The 21,693-nt window shown below is 34.2% G+C and overlaps 1 protein-coding gene across 5 annotated transcripts in view; it reads right to left on the bottom strand.

Annotated features, from left to right (window-relative positions):
• The window catches only part of LOC103578861 (homeobox protein homothorax), a 262,266-nt gene that overhangs the window by 188,088 nt on the left and 52,485 nt on the right, over positions 1-21,693 (bottom strand). The gene's annotated exons all lie outside the window — the stretch shown is intronic.

The raw sequence follows: 21,693 nt of genomic DNA, 5'->3' as shown, positions 1-21,693 counted from the left end.
AACCAGACGATGTTTTATATTTTTTTTATTCGTGCATACGAGAACTTTGAGCCCAGATTACAGAAACTAAAAATTTTTTCCTCGATCTTTTATTCCTTAAAATGATGAAAATATTCGATGGACGTGACCTCGTGTGTCTAGATGTCACTGGTGATTGACAAAACCACTTGGATAGGAATGAAAAAATAAATAAATAAAAAACATCCCGAGCATCTCGACAAATATATTTATGAAATCCTGCGGCCATAAAACGCATCCATATTTAATACTTAGATGACGAAACATCCACAGATGCAAATTGTTATGAAAGCTTAGTCGTGTGCCTATTTTCCCTCATGTGTTTCATACACTCGACTTTTTATTTTATTTCATAAATATTTCGTGGTTTTTTTATTCATTTTTTTTTTTTTTGTATATTTTATTCGAAAAGTTTTTTCTCGCGCTCGCTATCCGGGGACACGCCATCAGCAATATTGGCTGCTCGACTCGCATCAGCTTTCCAACACCACGAATCCCACATGTGATAAAAAATATATATGCCCACGTGGCCAAGAATATTCGGGATGAAAGTGTCTCGCGTCTCTTCTCAACACACTACACAACACTACAGCTCTTGGTGCCAGCAAAAGCTCAAGGGATCGAGTGTGAAGCGAATTCTCTGTCATTTTTAGGCCACGGTATTTCACATGGGGAATCCTTCACTCCAGATAAAAATACATATATACATATATATATATTTAAACTCTATTCGTCATGTCAAAAATAACAAAATAATCTGTTATTTAGCTCAGAAATTTTTCTAAAATCACTCATTGTAACTTATTCAACTTCTGACAAATAACTCATCATTATCATCATCATCATTACAGATATATTTATATCCCAAACATCATTTGTATAAAGAGAAAGAATTTAAGTATCAGAATACCTAAATGTATTTTTTTATGTTATTATTTTGACTACTCGACGATATAAATTTAATTCTTTGTTTTTTTTACATTTAATTTTTTTTATACTGAGTAAAAAAGCCGACTCGCTTGCCTCCTGTCCATGCGTCTGTCATTCCTGACACGCAACACTCGCACGCCACGTCGTTATTACACTCCCTGCGGGTCGGTGGGCCAGCCATTTTTTCCATCTTACTTTCTCTCAGGTATTTTTCACTCTTATTTTTATCCAAACTACTGAGCATATTAAATATACAATACAATAGTCGAAACTTTGTTAACGTACGTAGCACGCCGCTGCTCAAAAATCCCGCTTTTAAAGGCGAGGATCGACAAGCAAAGCGAAGCCTTGAATTCCTGAAACGATCTTCTCATTAGTGCTCGCACTCCTTCGGCGTTTCCTTTATACGCGCGGCTAACCCACGTAACCGTTCGCTCGCGAACTTTAAATCTTGTTAGCAAATAAATTTAGTAATGAGTAACTTCATAATATATATAAATATAATATGAGTGTGCGAGTGGAATATTGCTCGTAAAACCCACGGCTCGTTTCGTAGTTTGCTCGAGGTTCAGTTAAAGTCACATAAAGGGTCAATGAATAGCTCTACTATCAAACGACACTAAACTACAAGACCTCAGTTAAATAATTTTGTAAATATTTTAAAAAATTAAGTTCTGTCTGAGTTGATATCCGTCATGTAAACATTTATTTTAAACAATATATTTATCACTATTGTTATTATGACATTTGACTTTTTGTATTTCATTAAGTTGTCGCGCTATGCCATTATACTGTCCACAGAACGATCATTATCCAATATAATTATCGTATTAAAAAAACATTAACGTTGGGTTTTAATTAAAAACAATTTCTAACAACGTTTAAAATTAAATCAATTATTATTTATTATTGTTATTAGTTTTTTTTTTTTTTTTTCTCTAACTTAATGGTAATTGTGGAAATAACGCAGGGTTTTACGTGTTACAAACGTTTGTGTACAATTAATTTGCTTAACACAATTTATATCGATCGCCTACACGCGAGCCAAGAGTCTAGTTCTCTAGTGTTTGTACACACTCAGCGTAATTGTAAAAAAATAAAATATAAAAAAAATATAGGTGCGGCTTGATCAGAGTCACGTCTGTTCTACAAAGATTGCAGTGATCCTGAGAATGTAACAAGAAAAATCGTGACGCTCGATAGGTCATAGAGAGATTATCGAATGTAAGGAGGAGAATGTGTTTGCTGGGTAACCAAGTGGCTAATAAACACACATTTCCCATATTTTAACTTTTACAATAATAATAATATTAACAATAAACATTATTATTATTATTAGTATATATTGTAACAGAAAAAAAATTAATTCTAGTCAATGTATTGTAGAAAAAAAAATAAGTAGTACAGTAGGACGTCATAGTCGTGAACCTCAACAGAGAGCGAATAATCGAGATGGAATTGGGGGACGCTCGTACGCATTAGACGGTTGGGCGGATGCGTCGAGTAATGTACTTCCGGTTATTGAACGCCGTCTGAAGGCTGATGGTTGCTGCTGAATTGCCGTATACATCAGTTACCACCTGGACCACATTTATATTTTTCACTTCATTTGTATTCCTGACTTTTGAATATTTAACTTTTTTCTTTTAAATTTCATTTTAATTTTACTATTCAGTATTTAATATTTAATCGACGTCAATACTATTATGTAAAGAGTTACTCGCGACGAGAGAGAGAGAATAATGAATGCATGGTGACATTGAAAATTACGTTTGCGGATTTTAATCTTAATAATACATCTATCATACACGGCGCTCCCTGATGAATACTCATACGCTTGTTCGCTAACTTGTATCGGCTAAATGACGCTTACGTTCGATGTCTAACTGTTTAACAACACGCACCTCAGCTTTAATTGTTTATAATAAGACTATTGTAGATATAGTAGCAGATAGTTAAAAAAAAAAAAAAAAAAAAATGAATAAATAAAAAAAAGATCTAACTAAGATTTCTTTTTATGGTTCCACGGATGTTTTAATTGTGATAATAAATATTAAACGGTTGGAAAAATTGTAATAAAGATTTTGGAGATATGAATATAAGGTAGTGTTTAAGAATTAAAATTATTAAACAATCGTAGGTGACTCAGGCGTTGCCGAAATGAGTAGAGTACTCGTATTTGTCTGTTATGTCGAGTGGTTCAATTTATTACAGTGTCAGAGCATGACGGTCGCGTTGGCTTATGTAATGACATCATACAGCCGTAACTGTATGTATATATATTCTATATATGTATAGTATATTTGTACTAGAGTATTTATTAATTTATATGTATATGTATAAAGATAGGGTATTGCGGAAATACTTGTTTCCTTTTAATTTTGACAATAAAGTATATATTTTATTTTTTGTAAGTATTAATTTGGAGCTAAAGCCCTCTCTTTGTTAAGCCATCGGTTCGCCAGTGTATTAAGTATCTCATGAAAAAAAAAAAAATGTGTATTTATTATTTACTAATATATGTACTTGTACAAGAGGGCGCGAAGAATTAAGGCGGGAGGCGGTACTCGCGTTCCGACTTGTTGGTTTTTTGCGCCAAATGACACGCTGGAGGTTGGCGATCGGTCATTACGTGAACCATTCTTTAGAACACTATTTATTTTTTTCGTCAGTTATTTTTTAAAAATTTTCGTTTTTCTGCTGTGTTTGCATTTCTATTAATACTGTAATAGCTGACATCCGGTTAAACAAACCAAAGTGGGGAATTTATTTTTCCCATACTGATTTCCGTAAATGGTTTTCTCATACACATACCCATTGTAATTTATTACATTGTTAACATTAGAAACAAAGACTCAAGTTAATTAAATAATTTAATCATTTAATCATCTAAAAAATTTCAGTTAAGTAGAGTTTCAATTAATTTATTTAAAAAACTGTTTTATTATGGAAAAAATTTCAAATAAAAATATTGATAATTACCATTAAAATAAAGTAATATAATGAATACGTTAAATAAATTAAAGCAAACGAGAAATGAGACGGACATAAAGTCCGGTTGAGTAGAGTAAAAACCGCGGCCTCACAACGAGAACAAATAAAACAAAACGGGCTTACACACTAGAGGGCTATTATTATTGTAATTGCCGCGCGTGTAAAACCATGTGGAAAATAAGCCTAATGTGACGTCGGGGGCGTACAAGTGGACGGCTCAAGATCCTGTGACTCTTTTATTTGCTAAACTTTACACATTTGTATTCGTACTTGTATCCGTATCTAAATGTATCTCTATGCAGTATGAGATCATCTCGAAACGGCTGTCTCCTTTTAAATAAACATTAAACGAAATTATCGTTAGGCGAGTGTAGTAGGCTTGAGACTAAAGTTTACGCACTCGACAGTACTTGTATAATATTGACACACGGAAAACCGCGAGTATGACCGAGCCATTAGAAGCGCAAAAGCCAAAGCTTGTTTGTTTAACGAGCGATGCAAATTAACGTGATTTCTAGTTTATTTTTATATATCTACATAAGACGACATTTATTTTATTTTTATACAAATATCTTATGCCATAACATTTCCATTTTTCCGTCAATTAATTATATTTGTTAATATATATGTATATAAATACATAGTTAATGCCTGTGTTTTTGCTCAGTTAAACAGCTGTCACAAAAAACTCAACTCGATGATTAAAAAAATAAAAAAAAAAAACATGGCTGCCTAACGAACCATCAAGTATTTCACTAAGAATTCCAGTTATACGCTTGCACGGAATTAACCTCCGTTTTCTTATAATATATATATGTATATATTTTTTTAATCACTTATCTACTTAGTTAAAACGTGTACTACTTGTACAAACTTTATCTCATCGTGAAATATTTTTTTTACAAGAAATTTTTAAAATAAAATGTGTAATTGCTGTTTATGTCTTATTTAAGTTTAATAAAAATTAATAATTAAAGGTAATTTTAATCATCCGAGAATCTTTATGTGATGTGTTGTATAAAACTCGAGTTTATCGAGTGCAATGTACGGACTAGGAGGTATAAATATAGTTGCAGGATAATCCATTAAAAAACATAACACGTCGTATATTAATACGAGTGATAATAAAAAATACTTGAGCACAATAATAAAAAAGCTGGCGCCTGGTTTTATGATATATTTACTTATTAAATCATCATGCGTATCTCAGCAATTTGTAATTAGATAATTATTTTGAGGCGTTGTAAAAATATTTGTCGCGATCGTATTTTTAAATTAAAATTTTTAGTAAAAATGTATCAATTCAAAGTTTCGAGAACGGCACTAATGATAATGATAAGAGAAAAAAAAGCTGGAAAGTCTGAAGTAATAAAGGACTCGGACAGCACGTGCAGGAGTTCTAGCACCTGTCTCAACGTTGTATAAACGTTTACGGCACGTTATAAAATGAATTTGATGTGCGATTAGCATGAGGTCGTTTGGTTCCATCACCAGAACTTTTAAACTTCAAGTAGCTTTTTTATTTATTGTCTACATATATGAGGCCTTCTAAACATCTATTTGAATATTATTAAATGTTAAAACATTTTTCTTATTAAAAACACTATTAAATTATCATACATGTGATTTATTGTAGATTAAAATATACATGAGGCGAGAAGAGAGAAAACAGGAAAAATAAAAAACGATTAAGGAAATATAAATTGAATTTTTTTTTCTCATTAAATAAATGAATGCTGTTAGACTTCCGCAGTGAAGTAAGCAGTAGTTTTTTAATTTGAAACAAAAAAGGTAAAAATAAAGGCAGGGTGGGCTAGCTATAATTAAAGATTCATCAAGATAATTAACCCTCCCTCCCTCCCTCCTTAGTCCCTCTACTCTACTGGGTCGTAATTCGGTATTTTACTCCTATCCACAGTCGAGTACTTTTCGAGGTTTCAAATCAGCAGCGAGGTGTTAACAGAATGAGCCTATCTGATGTAAATCAACAAAGAAAAAACGTAAGTTAAATAAGACAGGAAGTCGGTGCCGATAATTCTCGCGTCTCGACAAACTGACCTGGATGACAGATAATAATATATTTATGTATTTATATTATTACTTAATGTTTAACATTTAAAAGTGTAAGTTAAACAACAAAAAAATAATAAGAAAAAAAATAAAAGGCACGTGGTTATAAATATAAAAGAGTTTAATGTTGCGTTCATCAACCTTGAAGGATTAATGACTTTTTAATGAATACTATTCACCTGTCGGATCTTATCTAATCGGTTTGCGTGGCTAATCGAGTCCTGAAAAGGCTTCGACGCTTCGATTTCCAAACCTTTTATTAAAAAAAAAAAGGTCCTAAATATTTTTATTAATAGCGTTTTTGTTTCACCCATTAGTTATTATTTATTATTTTAAATTAAAAATAAAAAATATATTTCCATAAATAAAATAAATGTTTTTTGAACGAGTTCGTGGACCGACCTTGTGTATATAATACTGTTTTACTCATGTCGTGTGCCACGACTTTATGTCCCTCTACTCAACATCGCCGAGCGTCACGCGATAATAACAGGTCTCTACTACAACAGCAACAACTATCACGACTGCTTTTCTGGTGTATGTATGCCCGTCTCACTGGGGATGGACGCAAAAACCCGAACACGACTGGACCACAAATGAAACTCAACATGATGAACAGGAGAAGAAATGAAATCTTTGGTTGTATAACTATACTCTTGGGGGTGTTGCCGAGTAGTTTGTCCAAAATTGCAACGTTTTCAGGTCCGTTGATAGCTCTCATCCCTCTATGATTTTTTTTCGACTATCCTGACACACTGAATTTTATTTTTTGCCTTAAACGTGTTCCTTATAGTCGACATGTGTTTAAGTATGTATTTTTTCTAAGACTTTTTGATGAAAATAGCTGAGGTTTTAAAAATAGAGACTAATTAAATTTTTTTAATTAGAGATTTTCTAGTGGGAGTTTATTTTTTCTAATTGTAGTGAACTTGGGATAAGTATGAAGTGAAATTAAAATGTAATGTGAAACCATTTGAAGACATTGAGTTGAAAGCGACATCGAAATTCGTTCCAGGAAGTCTAGTATTTTGAATTCTATTACTTAACCAGTGCCCTGTTATGTGTTTTCTTGAGTCTAATGTGCGAAGGAAGCGTAACCGGAGACGTTTTAACTGACGGACTGCTCGTGTAGAGAGGAATCTTTTTAGTTGTTTCTTATTTTTTTTTTTCCTTTTTTTTTTTACTGAAATTAGACGGGAGAAAAATATTGAAGACCGAGCAACGTGTTGAAGTCATCGGAGTATCGGCATGTGGGGTCCACTTATGGGGTAAAAATCCTAGGCTTTCTTCTATTATAAGTACCTAGAAATTTTCGAAGCATGTGTTCGTCATATAGCTCCATGTGCTGGAAAAATGTGACGCTTAGCGAATAGTAAAATTAAAAAGTTAAATCTCAGCGGGCTACCAATTTAAACTAAACATTTTCTCAGGACACCAATATAAAAATAAAAACGTAATGGTGGACAATAAAATAATAAAATATAAAATTGTACCGGACAAGAGAAGAGCTTTTGGATTTAACGCTCGTAACATGTCGAAAGGCAATGCGACGACGAGTGTAAAGGCTGTAAAAGTCACATAAAGATCCGCTATTTTGACAATTTCTCCAGTAGTTTTAGTTTACTGCATACAGTAGTACGGACACGCGAAAAAAGTCAAAGAAAGAAGGAGAGAAAAATCTTAAAGAAGAACACTCACGATAAACTTTACGACTCATTAATTCCTACTCGTTCATATATTAAGTAAAAGCTTCCAAATGTTGTTTCAAATACTTTAATCTTTTTTTAGCCTAATAAGCATTATAACCCATAAATTCCACTCACTTCCTTTTCCTCAATTAAATTAATTTTTGTGATGCATTAGCTTTATTTATTTATTAAAATTTAATATCATTGTTGTTACTGTCTTTATATTTTTAAGCAAATGACACCACAGCGCTCCGAAATAAGGATCGATAAAAACAGGCGAGTCATTGTGCGTGACAAGCGGATGGGAAAACACGTTGTTGGCTATCGGGCAAACAGATCGCCCGACATTTTCAACAGTGTTTCAATGCATGTTACCAGAATTCAGGAAGACCCAAGAAATTGTCCGGAGCTCATTCCACAGATATATATGTATATACATATATTCCTTGTTCCTGAACACTAGGCGACTCATTCGAGGGGTAGGTTAGACCTCTGGTTATAGAGCTATAGTCTACTCAAAGTGTCGTTGGGGTTCTAAAGTGCAAGTCACGACAAGTAATTGTTGAACCCATAAGTTTGTAGTATATAGTATGTAGAGGACATACAGTTAGTGTTATATATATTTGAGGGTATTCTAAAGTTCTAGACTCATGCTTATGACTAAAAAAATTTCAATTTTGTACGCAAAAATAATTTTGATGAATAACTTTTTTATCAACAATTAAATTCTGTAGTTATATACAGAGAATTTAAGAGTCTTGAGGGAGGTAAATATTTAATGACACATAATTTGTCTTTTATGTGTACGGTTATCTTTTGTTGGTTATGTTTGAACACACAGGGATGAGGGCTCTTGAGTCGTATCGGTAAAAGTTGGTAGGTTGTAAAGAAGGAAGTAAAAAAAATAAAAACTAGGTTGACAAATGCGTATATCGAGAGGTTCGTAGCTTTGAGGAATTACCTGAGCCGGAAAAACTGAGGTGAATCAATTTAAACGGCAATGCGGGACTTTACTCACAATCGTTCCCCACTTATTTATTTTATTTTATTTTTTTTGTGTTTTCAGATGGATAAAAGGCGCAAAGGGCCCAGTAGATCCCGAGGGCTGAATTTGCAAGGAAAGCAGCTGAAGATTTTAAAACTCCCTAAGTCTCGAGTCTAGAGGGAGAAACTTTTAGAGATTCCCAGTCTGTAGTCTGTTTTTTTTTCTTTTTATATATATAAATATACCAGCACAATCAATGAAAATAATTGCTGTATAGTAGTGGAATTTAAAATGCGTGAAGAAATTTTAAATGCTTGAGAAAATAAATAAAATAATTCCGAGTCAAATGGGACGAATAAACGGTCAAGGCTTAACAGTGGCAAATTTTATCGAGTCGATCTTTACTGACTCTAACTTAATATATTAAAAGAGAAAAACATGAGGGAGATTCAACCCAGTTGTCTGATGCTCGTTTGTGGGTCCATAAGCGTATGAATATAAGATTGCCTGACATGATTATTCATACACTGTAATACTTATCCGAGGGTGATGGCTGGTTGACAGCCGCTGAGACCACACTAACGCAATCCAAGTCCATGTGCCTCACAGCATCTTTACGACACAAGTCTGAGTGTACGATAATGCTTTTAGGGCTGCAGTAAGGCAAGCAGTTCCTGGCACCATACCACCCAAACATTTTCCCAGGTTAACTTTCGTCTTCCTTCCCTCTTCGGAATCTTTCCACCTTCTACAACCACCACTAGTTCTTATACCATTCCAGCCCTTTTTCACATTCATTTCTCTACATTAACTGTAATTAATAACCACCACGGAATACTAAATATGTAAATTCTGCTTGAAAATTTACTTAAAGACAGTTATTATTATAATAACTTGGTTAATTATTATTTAAACTTAGTAAGTCTGTTGATTGAATTTTAATTTTGAATGTAAAATACTAAAATAGTTTTAAATGTTTAGTAAATTTTCAAAAATTGAATAAGTCAACGTCAAATTTATTAATTTGGGAGATTGATAACCATTCTATGGATCTCGACAGCTAAAAAGTATATCAGAGGGGACGTTGTGCAGTAATAATAGTGTAAGAGGGTAAGATGCGCCATTGGAAGTTTTTGCGCAATGCAATAGCCTGAAATCAACTGGGCATTATTACTTCGATAATGAAATTTGATGATATTGTTCATTTCACTGGTATACATATTCTTCTGTGTACTTATATACGCATTTATACATAAATGTACATGTATAAAAGCCGTGGAAACCCCATGGGGATCTGGCAACAATGTTACACAGTATGCTATTGTCGAAAAATCAAACCGCGTTGGTTACATTATTATTACACTCTCAAAAAAACCCACAACCGTTACATGGTACACGCGGCCACCGCACGAATTAAGCACTCTTATGGCGTAGCTGGATGGTTGGTTGTGTATTTGAAGCGTGCCTGACATTTAATCCGAGTTATAGAGCTCGCACATGCGTGAGGTACCTTCGTTTTACAAGCGCAATAATAATGCAGCATAAAAAATTCGATGTGAACAGAAAATAAAAAAAAAAAAAGAAGAAGTTACTAACCCGCAAATAATTCAACTGCATAACTCATCCATCATAAATCATCACACGTCAATTTCGCTGGCGCTCGTCACACATTCCATCGTCTCATCATACACATTTTGTATAATATTAAATCCAAATACCGGAGAATTTGGTTCAACCCGACTCAGCTCTATTCAATTTTATTTCATTTGATTTAATTCAATAGCTTTATTTAAAAAAATAAAAAAAAAGTGGCGAGGGATAATCTGGGATGAATGTTTATTGATCTAAAATCGAAGAGACGGGAAAATGTAATGGCCGAGATAAGAAGAGCTTCCGCGAAGAGCAACACGGATATAAAAGTTTAAATTTGTGTACCTAACGTTTGTTTTCACATTGCGTACATAGCTAAGATCACACAGAGAACACCATACGGCCTTTATACTACACTATACTCTGTACTATACTATACAGCGCTCGCGAACGAGTTCTACTTCTTGATCACTGGAATCCAAATTTTATTATGCCACAAATTTAACATTCTCATTTTATGTTCACGCATTAAAAGATAAATTATTTACCGCGAATACGCGATGTGTGTGGCCACTGGGTATTAAACCACTTGATATTTAATATAAAACATCTAAACGCAACAAAATATCAATAATTGTAACCGTTAGTAAAAAAAAAAATAAAATATTGTCGTTGTTATAAAAAAATCAAAGTACGCGGATAATAAAATCGTGAGAACTTGAGATGCATGTAATTTAGCAGGACTAAAAAAGAGGATGATAATAAAATAAAAAGAGTGAAACAAGACTTGGCAATAATTATTATTCATATCACGTGTCATTGTCTCACTCAATCTTTGTCCATCTCACGACGATGCTCGCTCGTTGGCCTGTTTACTAAATGCCCAGCTTCAATGTCCTGAAGCACGCTTTCGCATCACTGACACGCGATTCACGTCCACCTTGTGCGCGTATATTCGTTATACATATATTAAAAATCAAGTTATGAATAACGCAACAATAAAAAATAAAAAATAATAATAATAAATTTGAAAAAGACTCAGGAATAAATTGATCCACGTACGCACAAAGTAATGAATTACATGCTCGATGAAATTGCAACAAAATTAATGTAAACGAGACGTTTATCGTTGTGTTCTCTCGTATTTAATGTGAGATTTTCTTGCGCATAAAAAGTCTATTGTACTTTTAAGTACGTGAAATGTATATTTATGTGCGATAGAGCCTAGTAAAAAGGACACCTGTGTAAGACTATTCTTATTCTAAGCTACGAGTTATTAATATAATAATGATGATGATGATGATGATGATGATTGCTATGATGATGATGATGATAAATTGATAATGAACAAGTATAAAACCATTTACGTCATTCTATTGCTGTCTCACTTTCTTCTCTCAAGTACCCACGTCACATTGAGAAAATTAATTGCCCTGCACTTTTGTTGCGCCGGATTTAGAATCAAATATATATAGCGTACAACAACAACAGAGACTATACATCAAAAACCACAATAAGTAACTAAGTCATAACATCTTGACTTCTTGATTTACCCTCTCGTGCACGCAATAATATATAAAGCCATCGAAATTATTTTATTATTTTAATTTCTTATGAGATACATATTTATCTATGTAACAATATATTTGCACTGGGCTTGGTGTTTGATGTAAAATATTGTCTCTGAAAACATCGTTAACGCGGATGACTGTCGATCATGTTATATGGGGCAGGAACTGATGTGACGCAGTAGCCAGATCCTGCTGTGTGCTCGGTTACTCCTGCTGACGGTTACAATACCCGTGTTTTTATAGGCCAGTGTTGGCTGGTATTGTTGCTTCATTTATAGGGTCCTGCGAGAAAAGATGCGGCAATAGAGAACAGAGCAATGGGGAACTTAAGCAGCGCCCTTTTTTATCGCTTGCTCGTTTTATTCGATTGGCTAGAACTTTTAATCTCGTATTGGAATACGCCCGGTGTTGGTTTCCACACTTTTGAGGCTTAAATTCGTAGCCGTACTTATACTGCACAATTTGTACTTTTGTGTGGTTATTTGGGCTCGAGCTAACTCGCAACTTTTGTTTAATTTTTCGTCTATGATACGGATAATGTGCGAGACATAATACGCAGAATAAAGAAATAAATTTGTGTGTTCTGTGCTGTACACTGGGTACGGATGTGTTGTGTGACTTGCGTTGGGTATGAATAAAAATTTAAGGGATTCTGATGAAAAGTGTGTTGATTGACGCATTCAGAGTGGATCTGTCGCATCAGTCACCCATCTGGCACTCGGCTGGTCCATCCATGCGTACCCTGTTACAGTCGGCTCCATTTGACTACTGACAATGAGTCCAATATGTTGAGGGGCTGAGCATCACCAGACACAGGGACGCAGGCACACAAAGTTAAGTGAGAAGAGAATAGTACAGATATAGATGCTTGTGGGTGACGCCAAGGGAAATGAATCGAGGGACCGGTACATCAGCAGCAAGCGATCCTGTATTTTACGATCCTCGCCGAAAATACTAAAAAAATTTACTAGCGAACCCCTGATGATCTTGGTGATCGTTAAATGTTTTTGACCAGCTATTTCCCCATTACGCTCGCTGAGGACAAGAATCAGTATAAATTTAATTTTAAACTCTAGCTAAATATAAATTGACAAGTGGTAAAGAGATATAAATCGGTAAATTGATACTTTTTTACTTTTTTTCCTACACGGTTATATTTAATGACGACGCGTCTAAACATCACCTGTCCAAATATAGACCTCTGAACTTATACTTGTATTTAGGCTTTCTACACACACTCTTTCCTCAAATATATATATGATATATATATGTAACGGCGAATCATATGTCTATTTTTGACATGTTTGTTCACAAAGTCATGTGTATAATAAAAAATATTACAAAATATACTTTATAAGATACTGCGAATTAAAAAAAACTATGACAGGTTACGTAATTTTTTAGTAGATATGCATATGTGGTTCTTGGAAAAGTAATTGTATTGAGAAACATTAAAACATATGTGTCTGTAGTTTGACGGTTGTCAAAATATACATCCGAGAAAGATGAAAAATTTTGAGTAAAATGAATGAGGACGGAGATAAATAGGGAGGGATATTCAAAAGTACCTCGAGAGCAGGAAATTCAAGATGGAGTAAAGACACGGAGGCAACTTAACCGCAAATCGAGCGTTCGTGCCTGCCTGCCTGCTCGGGTCGAGTCAATTGACGTTATTAGATTGGCACCCCTGCTGCCTAACTGGTGGCGTTAGCTGGGCATCCCTGAGTTACCAGAGAGACTACGCGTCAACCACACTCGTCCCAGCCGTATGTATATGTAGTCTAGAGTGTACGTGCGTGATGGTTGGCGGTAAATTTCATTCGGGGAATTATCATGATTGAATCAGCCGCTCAACTCTCTACCAGGATTTACATCACCCTCTCTCTCTCTCTCTCTCTCTCTCTCTCTCTCTCTCTCTCTTTCTCTTTTTTCTTTATTTTTTCTCCCTTCTATCTGTCCGAGAGTTTAATTTTTCTAAACAAAAAACAGCTCCTCAGTTACCGATAAAAAAAATACCAATAAATCACTGGAGAATTGGGTTTCAATTTATTTGAAAGTTAATTTGAATAAGATATTCACGTTAAAGAGTTAAATAGTGTGAAGTAAAAGGGGTAACAAAAAAAAATGTTAAAATTTGTTCAGTAAATTAGCAATGACTGTCGAGAGTGAGAAAAAGTGATTTATGCAGAGTCGTGTCACGGTCAACTTGATACAGTTACAACCCGCTAACTCACCATTCTCGACCGGTGAGGCTTTTCTTCAGCAGGACCTCCAGACAAACAAGAGCAGGGCCAAGCGAATGCTTAAATATGTGTGGGCGATAGTGGTCAACACAGTTGTTCTATTTTATATCCGGTACCTATATATGATCGTGTTTCAATTCTTTTTGACACGACACGCGGCATTCTAGAACGATCACGTCATACTTGGAGTGATTTAATACTAAAGACAATAGTTGTAGACTACACACTCATAATAACAACAATCAACAACAATAACAATAATAATATATCTTATTGTTTGATTTGATATTATTAAAAGGCGACGTTTAAAGATTGAGAACCCTTTCGACGGCGGCTCCTGGACAAAGGACTCGTCCTTTTTTATATTTATTTTTTCATAGCATAAATGTAGTCGCTATAAATCAACGTTAACGTAGCAGCTATAATATTACATTCTTTAATTAAAAATCAGGGTATAAATACTACACGCCAAAACATATCAGTGGGGGAGGATTGTTTGTCTTTTTTTCTTTCATCTTTTATCCTACTTCGTTTTGGTAAAAAACAAAAGATAAAAATATAAATATTATATTTATTTTAGCAATCCAGCGACACAATGAACACGATTGTTCGACGCAAAGCCTCGGACTAACTGTTATAACGTAAATAACATTGAACAAAGATATCATTAGAAATAAATTTACCACATTTCATTCTCTGCTGATATGAAACAAACGTGTCCTCCTCAATGCATACATACTTCTCTCATATCAAGTAGATTGTATATGTATATACATGAGTATAGATGCCTTTTCACTCAATCTCCTTCTCTCTTTATTATTCTTTCTTATATGTTGCTTTCAATTCTCTCACAGGAGCACAATCGTACGCATTTCACGGCACGCTTTTATGTTGCCGACTGTGCTTTGCAACGACTCAAGTACTTGAGAACATAGAAGCTAAGGTAGATGTAGGTATATATATATATATACATACATAGAAAAAAGTAACCGTGGGCGTAACAGACCCGCTTATTTCGATCAGTTCGGTCACAATACGTACAAGAACGTCAGCATCAATAAACCGGTGATTGCTGTTAGTTGGTTTACAATATTCTGCGTTTAAATTCTTCACTACAACCTAAACAGTGTATGCTAAAAATAATCTTCTACTGACTAATAAACATTAGAGAAAGCCAGATAATCAATAGTCTGCAATTAGTGTCTGCAATAGTCGAATCGATAATTAGCAGAATTAACCTGTCTTGCGTTATCATTCGATCTAACCGCATCAGTCAAAATATATCCGTTCATTGTGCTATTGACTTTCTCTTCTCCCGTGTTGTTGAATGTTAAAAGCTAACTGTGCTATTGAAAAAGCAATAAAGTCAGCTTAGCGTTAAGAATAAAAATATTTTTGTTATTTTTAAACTATACACATCAATTATCTCGGATATAGATGCTGGATGGGTTTTACAGCGAATCCCCATTAAGATCAATCCTTTAAATAAGGGTAGACTTAAATGTACAGACATAGACGTACATTTTGTATACAGATAAATTAGAGAAGGGGCATCACATGCTGGATAACTCTCGCTTGGATTACTGGGTTGAAAAGTTGCCGTGCGACTGCCACAACGTCATTTACAATGCGGGGTGACCCAACTACAGTAGCCTAAGGGGGTGCTGATCTATGTATATATGTATGTATAAATGTGTGTGTAGATGTTCGAATTTAAAGAGAAAAAGGGGACCACCATGATAACAACAATGAAAGTTGTCCTGATGAAAACGACTGACTATGTTTTACGTGGCACCCCTGTCATCTGGTGGTGACTTCTGTAAACACTGCTAAGAAGACAATGAATATACAACATAGCATAAATGATTTGGCTTTGCATACATATATTTAAATTCAATGTCCAAAAGTTGATCCAGAAGAATTGGAGAAAACCGGTATCTTTTTGTTGCAACTGAACCGGTTTTCATAAATTTATTTTTATGGTTATGTTTTAATTCAGTTGTTAGTAGAAGTGAAAATAATAACTAAAATATTTATAATTTGATTGGTCGGGAAAGCGTTAATCAAAAATAAGTTTGCGAACGAGTGGTGTTGAATGAAAAGCTTAAGTTATATTGAAAGCTTTATATATTGTAGGTTTTACCCGCCCTGATCTCGCGCTCGTCGGTAGTCAGTCCCTTTCACTTTCAACCCCCAAAATACTCTGATTACACAACCGCAGCAACAGCACGTGGCTTCAGTCCACACCCGTCACGGTCACACCGGCCAATTTGCGTTTCCGTAATTTCTCACTCGACAATAGTCGTTGCACACCATCACCATCATGCTTGATGGTTACGTAACCACTGGCACACACACATAAACACACAAATATAAATGACATTCACGTTACTATATCCCGAAAAAAAAATTATTTTACAAAGAATACTAAATATTTTTTTCATAAAATTCAGAAATATTTTTTTTGTTGTTCATTTAACCTCGATTCAGGCTGGTGATTAGAAAATATTAAATTTCCATGGATAATTTAACTTTTATAAATTCAAGAATGGGAAAAACTTTTCGCAGAAATGTTGATGGATTTTTGAGGGATATGATGGGAAGAGTAGATTCCATTTATGGGTTTTGGGTTATGGAGCCAGGTCTATATGACTGTTGTCCTGCAGCGTCACAAGGTAACGGTATAGGTACAAATAGAAGTATAGAGAGGAAATAGTTGGTTTGGCTGATGCTTTTTAGACAACAATGGGAAACTCAGCAGGGCGGTGCTCTCTGGGACAGAGAGCAAAAGAGATTTCGGTATGCAGTTATAAACCCTCGGTATGTTTTTCTCTTTCTACGTTTATGTTAAAAGTATACTAGTGGGTTTCTAGTCATGGATTTAAGAGAAAAAAAGAAAAAATCCTTCTGAGAATTTTTCTCTTGACAACAATGTTTACGCAGAAGGTCGTTTGCTCCAGCCAATGTTGATGGTAGTGAGTACCAAGGATACTCCGATGCGATCGCGGTCACTCTCAAAAATTTTCTCAGTTTTGCGAGCAGTCACAACTACAAGATACATATACTGAATATTATTATGAATCCAGAACATACGGGCGACTTGAAATGAATCACAATAGAATTAACGCTTTGTGAAATCCGTTTAAAGGCTTTTGAGGATTGCAGGTTAAGCAATAGCCCGACTGAGAATGAGAATCCATGCATACTATTCAACTGTTCTTCCTTTTGGTCATTTCAGCAATTGTAAATGTCAGTTTTAACAAACTCTGACTTTGAGTATGTTGTGACGCTGAATTGTCAACGAAAATGAAAGCTATCTATCTATACAAATATAACTTACAAATCTTAATCTGAACCAGAAGATTAAAAAAAAATTTCGTGTTTTTTTTTAATCGCTGCTGTATTCAAATTTTTAACGAGGCGTTGTGTTATTACAAAAACTCGTGCACATAGGGACCAGTGGAATCAAACGCAAAATTACAAGCACACGTCGTATGAATATGACACAAATAATGGGGAAAAGATTGAGTCCCACAATGACAAACACTCGTCGCCATTCGACGCAATGTACAATATATATGTAGGAATAAAATAGATTGAAATAAAATATGTGTATGGCCACCCCGAAAAAGGGGTGAGTCTCCATACGAGTGGTTCAAGTTTTTCTAACTTGTTGGAACTCTTTACTCCTTAACCTCTCTTTCTATTAAAATAAACTCCCTCGCGCCACGTGTATGAGTCTGCACTTATTCCCCGAAATAGTAGAGTTGACATGTACATGTGTGTATTGATGTGTGCACTAGGACCTACACGTAAATCTATATATGTAAGAAGTAAAACCAACTATGACTACGACTCTTTATTTAAACCGTAGCACAAACGTTGAATGCCCAAGTTCTGGATTAAAAGCACGCCACTAAAGCTGAGAGGATCATTTGAATGAGTAATACTACACCTCTTGCACCCACGCTTTATTTTTCTCCTGCCTTTTTAAAACTACTTTTCCATCTTCTTTCTCATTTAGCACACCACCCACCCCCGAACTGGCTTCACCCTCTCTCAGCTTTGTTTGTGCCGCGCATTGTACTCGACTCGATTCAGCCCAGATTCAATCCAAATCTCGGTTCCTTGTGCACACATTTACCTGTCTATACATTTATGCGCGTGTGTGTGGGTGTGTGTGTGTGTGTGTAGGTACACTAGTGATGAGGAAAGCTGAACGAATTAAACAAAAACTACACACCGATTTGCAGCATGTGATGTTCAAAAATCAGCTTTAGCTCAGAATCCAGAACTCAGAACGTATACTGCTTCAAAATTGCTTGTATATATATAGAGAACCTCGACTTGAAAAAATTTTATTATAATATTATAATACGAGAATAGTATACACCAAAGTAGGAGAAGTAGTTTAGTTGGTACGAATGACAATAGACCGGTGGTTAAGATTTGCCTTATGCCAATTTCAATGCGCGGGTGACGTTGATTTAAATGAAAGAATATTTGGGACAAAAAAAAAATAATCGTGAATAATCAACGATCTTTTGTTGATTCTATTATTATTTCTATTTAGAAAAAATAAAAAAAATAATTTAAGTATTTAAAAAAATGAGTAATCATATTATAGTATACATTGTTAGAACTTGTGCACGAATGAAAAGTTATTTTAGATTAAGCTGGTTTACGTTCAGTCAACGGATAACATTATCTATTTAACGACACCCGGATTCGCAAAGTGTTTGACACGGCAGTGAGATAAATATCTGATAGCTCGAGATAAATTATTAAATTAAGCCAAAGGTACATTCACGAGTTTCCTCAAATTCATCATTTGTGCATAATCGTTCCGCTTGCGACTATAAATAGGTCACAAAGTCATAATAAAATTACACGTTACGTGATTTATGAATGATGTAAAAAAAAAAAAATAGAATGAAGAAAGAAAAAAAAACATTTTTGAATATCAAATAAATCATTCAGTTTGATAAATCATATAACAGTGAATAAAATGTTTTTTTTTTTTTACATATCACACAAGCTCGTCTCTTTTTTATGAAATGTAACAATGGAAAAAAAGGTTGCAGCTACGAGTGCCAAGGGATGCAGCGAATCCAACGGTAGCAGGTACAAGTCCCTTCTTTCAATGCGTTTACAATACACGAGGCTCGGTATTGTCATCATTCATATTTTTTACTATTATAATTTTTAATATTATTATTATTATTATGTTCTTAATCGTATTCTTCACTTTTTCAACCTAGAATTTCTTCTCTATTTCAAGAATCTTAATCTTTACCCCAAAACTATTTTCGTTCATGTATACGTTTTCTTTATTTATTATTATAATCTTATAATCTTGTAAACGATAATACACTTTTTTAATCCTCTTTTCTCTTGTTCTTTATTCTAACGACATTATTGCGTACCCGAAACTCATCCACGTGCCATTTAAAATGCACGAGTAGGATATAAACTACATAAATAAAGTAACTAAAATATATACGTAAAAACACATTATCATCTTATGGGTAAATGGATATGGCGTCGTATCACGAAAATTTTACCGTGTAAGGCACATCGTTATTCCCGTTGAAAATCGTCGTACCGAGAATCGAGGGGGTTGTTCTACCTAACGCCGTACGCGATGATGATGGCGTTGAAAAAGTTGATCCTGTGCGCGAGATGCGATATATATGTATATATTAAGAAGCCCGCGAACATAAGGGAAGAAAATATGAGATGCACACCCTTACCCTTACGAGTGAGCCATGACAAAGAAAAAAAGACTCGGCAAACTCATTAAATATTCAACACTGTAATACAATATCTCCCAAGCGGGTGACAAGACCGCCAAACGATTAGAAAGAGGGAAGCTTTAAAAAATATAAATATATATAGACACTGAATCCAATCATAAATGTTTATGGATTGTTATAATTTCATTTTTTCGTTTACTTGGAAAAATCTAAAATAATTGGTTATAAATATTTTTATATAATTAATGACGTTATTTAAAGAAATATGATGAGTAGTTTTAGGATTACGCAAGAGCAAACTATCGCCTAGAGAAGATGACCACTGACGAGAGTAGTACGGTTATTTTAATAACGATATAATAAGACGTCGGGAATTGATGCTAAACTATTTGTTGGCAAGGCAAGACAGTTTCGAGAGAAGAGTTTGGCGTCATGAGAATTACTAACAGAGAAAGAGATACTTATTAGACTGGTGTTCAAATTGCTAAGAGATATTCGGATATCTAAATTCAAAGCACTGTCATCTACACGACTCATTAGCAGTTTTGAGCCCGTTATTCATGGATAAATATAATATCTATATATATATATTTACATAATTACAAATAACCGATGTCTTTTTGACCAAGCCGTCATCAATCCGACAGTAAAGTTCACGTACAGCCCCTTAGGCATTTTATAAAAGGATGCGTGTACTTGTAATTAAACTTGGATTTAACTTGACTTGAGAGTAATCCTTACTTTCATATAGTTATATATTCATTCACATCTCACGTTGATCATAAATCTACTGGGCTACTGTACCGTGACAATAAACATTAGTTACTCTCGAGAATACCCTGAGTTTAATGTGTGTGACTGGTGTAAATTAGTCAATGTTCATTTATTTATTTATTTATTTACTTTGGTTTGTTTTGTTTGATCCTTTTAGTTTTTGAGCATCGGTTGTTAGGCAGGTGTACAGTAAAAGATAAAATGAAATATAATTTAATAAAATAAAAACAATGCGGACTTTAATACCTTTTCAATGCAATACATATTTATATGTTTATTCTTTAGTTATTACACACGATAGGAAATCGCGATGACTTTACGAGCGTCGATCCTCGTTCCCATGATTTATGACGCACATAACTTTAACCGGGTTATATGCTAAATAGCCGTGTACCCACATTGTTTTTTATCGTACACGTATATTTGTATTACTTATAAATTTTTTTTTTACTATTACTTTGGTTTTTTATGTGTATTTTATATATTGACGAAATGTATGTATAAGACTGTGTTGAGTTTGGTTTTATTTTTTTTTTTTCTAAGCAAAGACTTGCAAGACCATGTGATGCCAGAGTTGAGTTGACTCGGCGTGAAAAGCGAGGAATAAACCCGCGAGGATGATGACACTGTCGGGATATTTTTACGTCCAAGTAGAGCGACGCGAGTGGTGCAAGTGTATTTGTTGTCTATGTCATCACGAGTTGATACACAAGACTTGATTTTACTTTTTATTTTTATTTCTTGCTTTCAAAAAATTTATCAAAAAAATTCTAAAGCGGAAATTTTATAAAATATTTTTTCTTTTTTGTAGATTTAAAATTACTGGAGTATAAATAAATTTGGAAAATCAATTGATTATTATAAATATTGAATAGGAAATGAAAAAATTTTTTTTAGTGAGTATATTGCTTTGAATAAATTTCAAACGATCTAAGCTTAACATTTGTTGGATGTAAAATATAATAAAATAGGTTATGGTGATGGTGGCGTTAAAAATTGAAAAAGCTATTTTCCCAGACTAAAAAAACTAAACGTCTGAGTGTATCCCAAAGCTTGAATCCCTACAAGCAAATT

The sequence above is a fragment of the Microplitis demolitor genome, chromosome 8, assembly GCF_026212275.2.
Source record: "Microplitis demolitor isolate Queensland-Clemson2020A chromosome 8, iyMicDemo2.1a, whole genome shotgun sequence".
NCBI lineage: Eukaryota > Metazoa > Arthropoda > Insecta > Hymenoptera > Braconidae > Microplitis > Microplitis demolitor.
The sequence above is the reverse complement of the archived record's forward strand: the minus strand, read 5'-3'. Positions and strand labels throughout refer to the sequence as shown.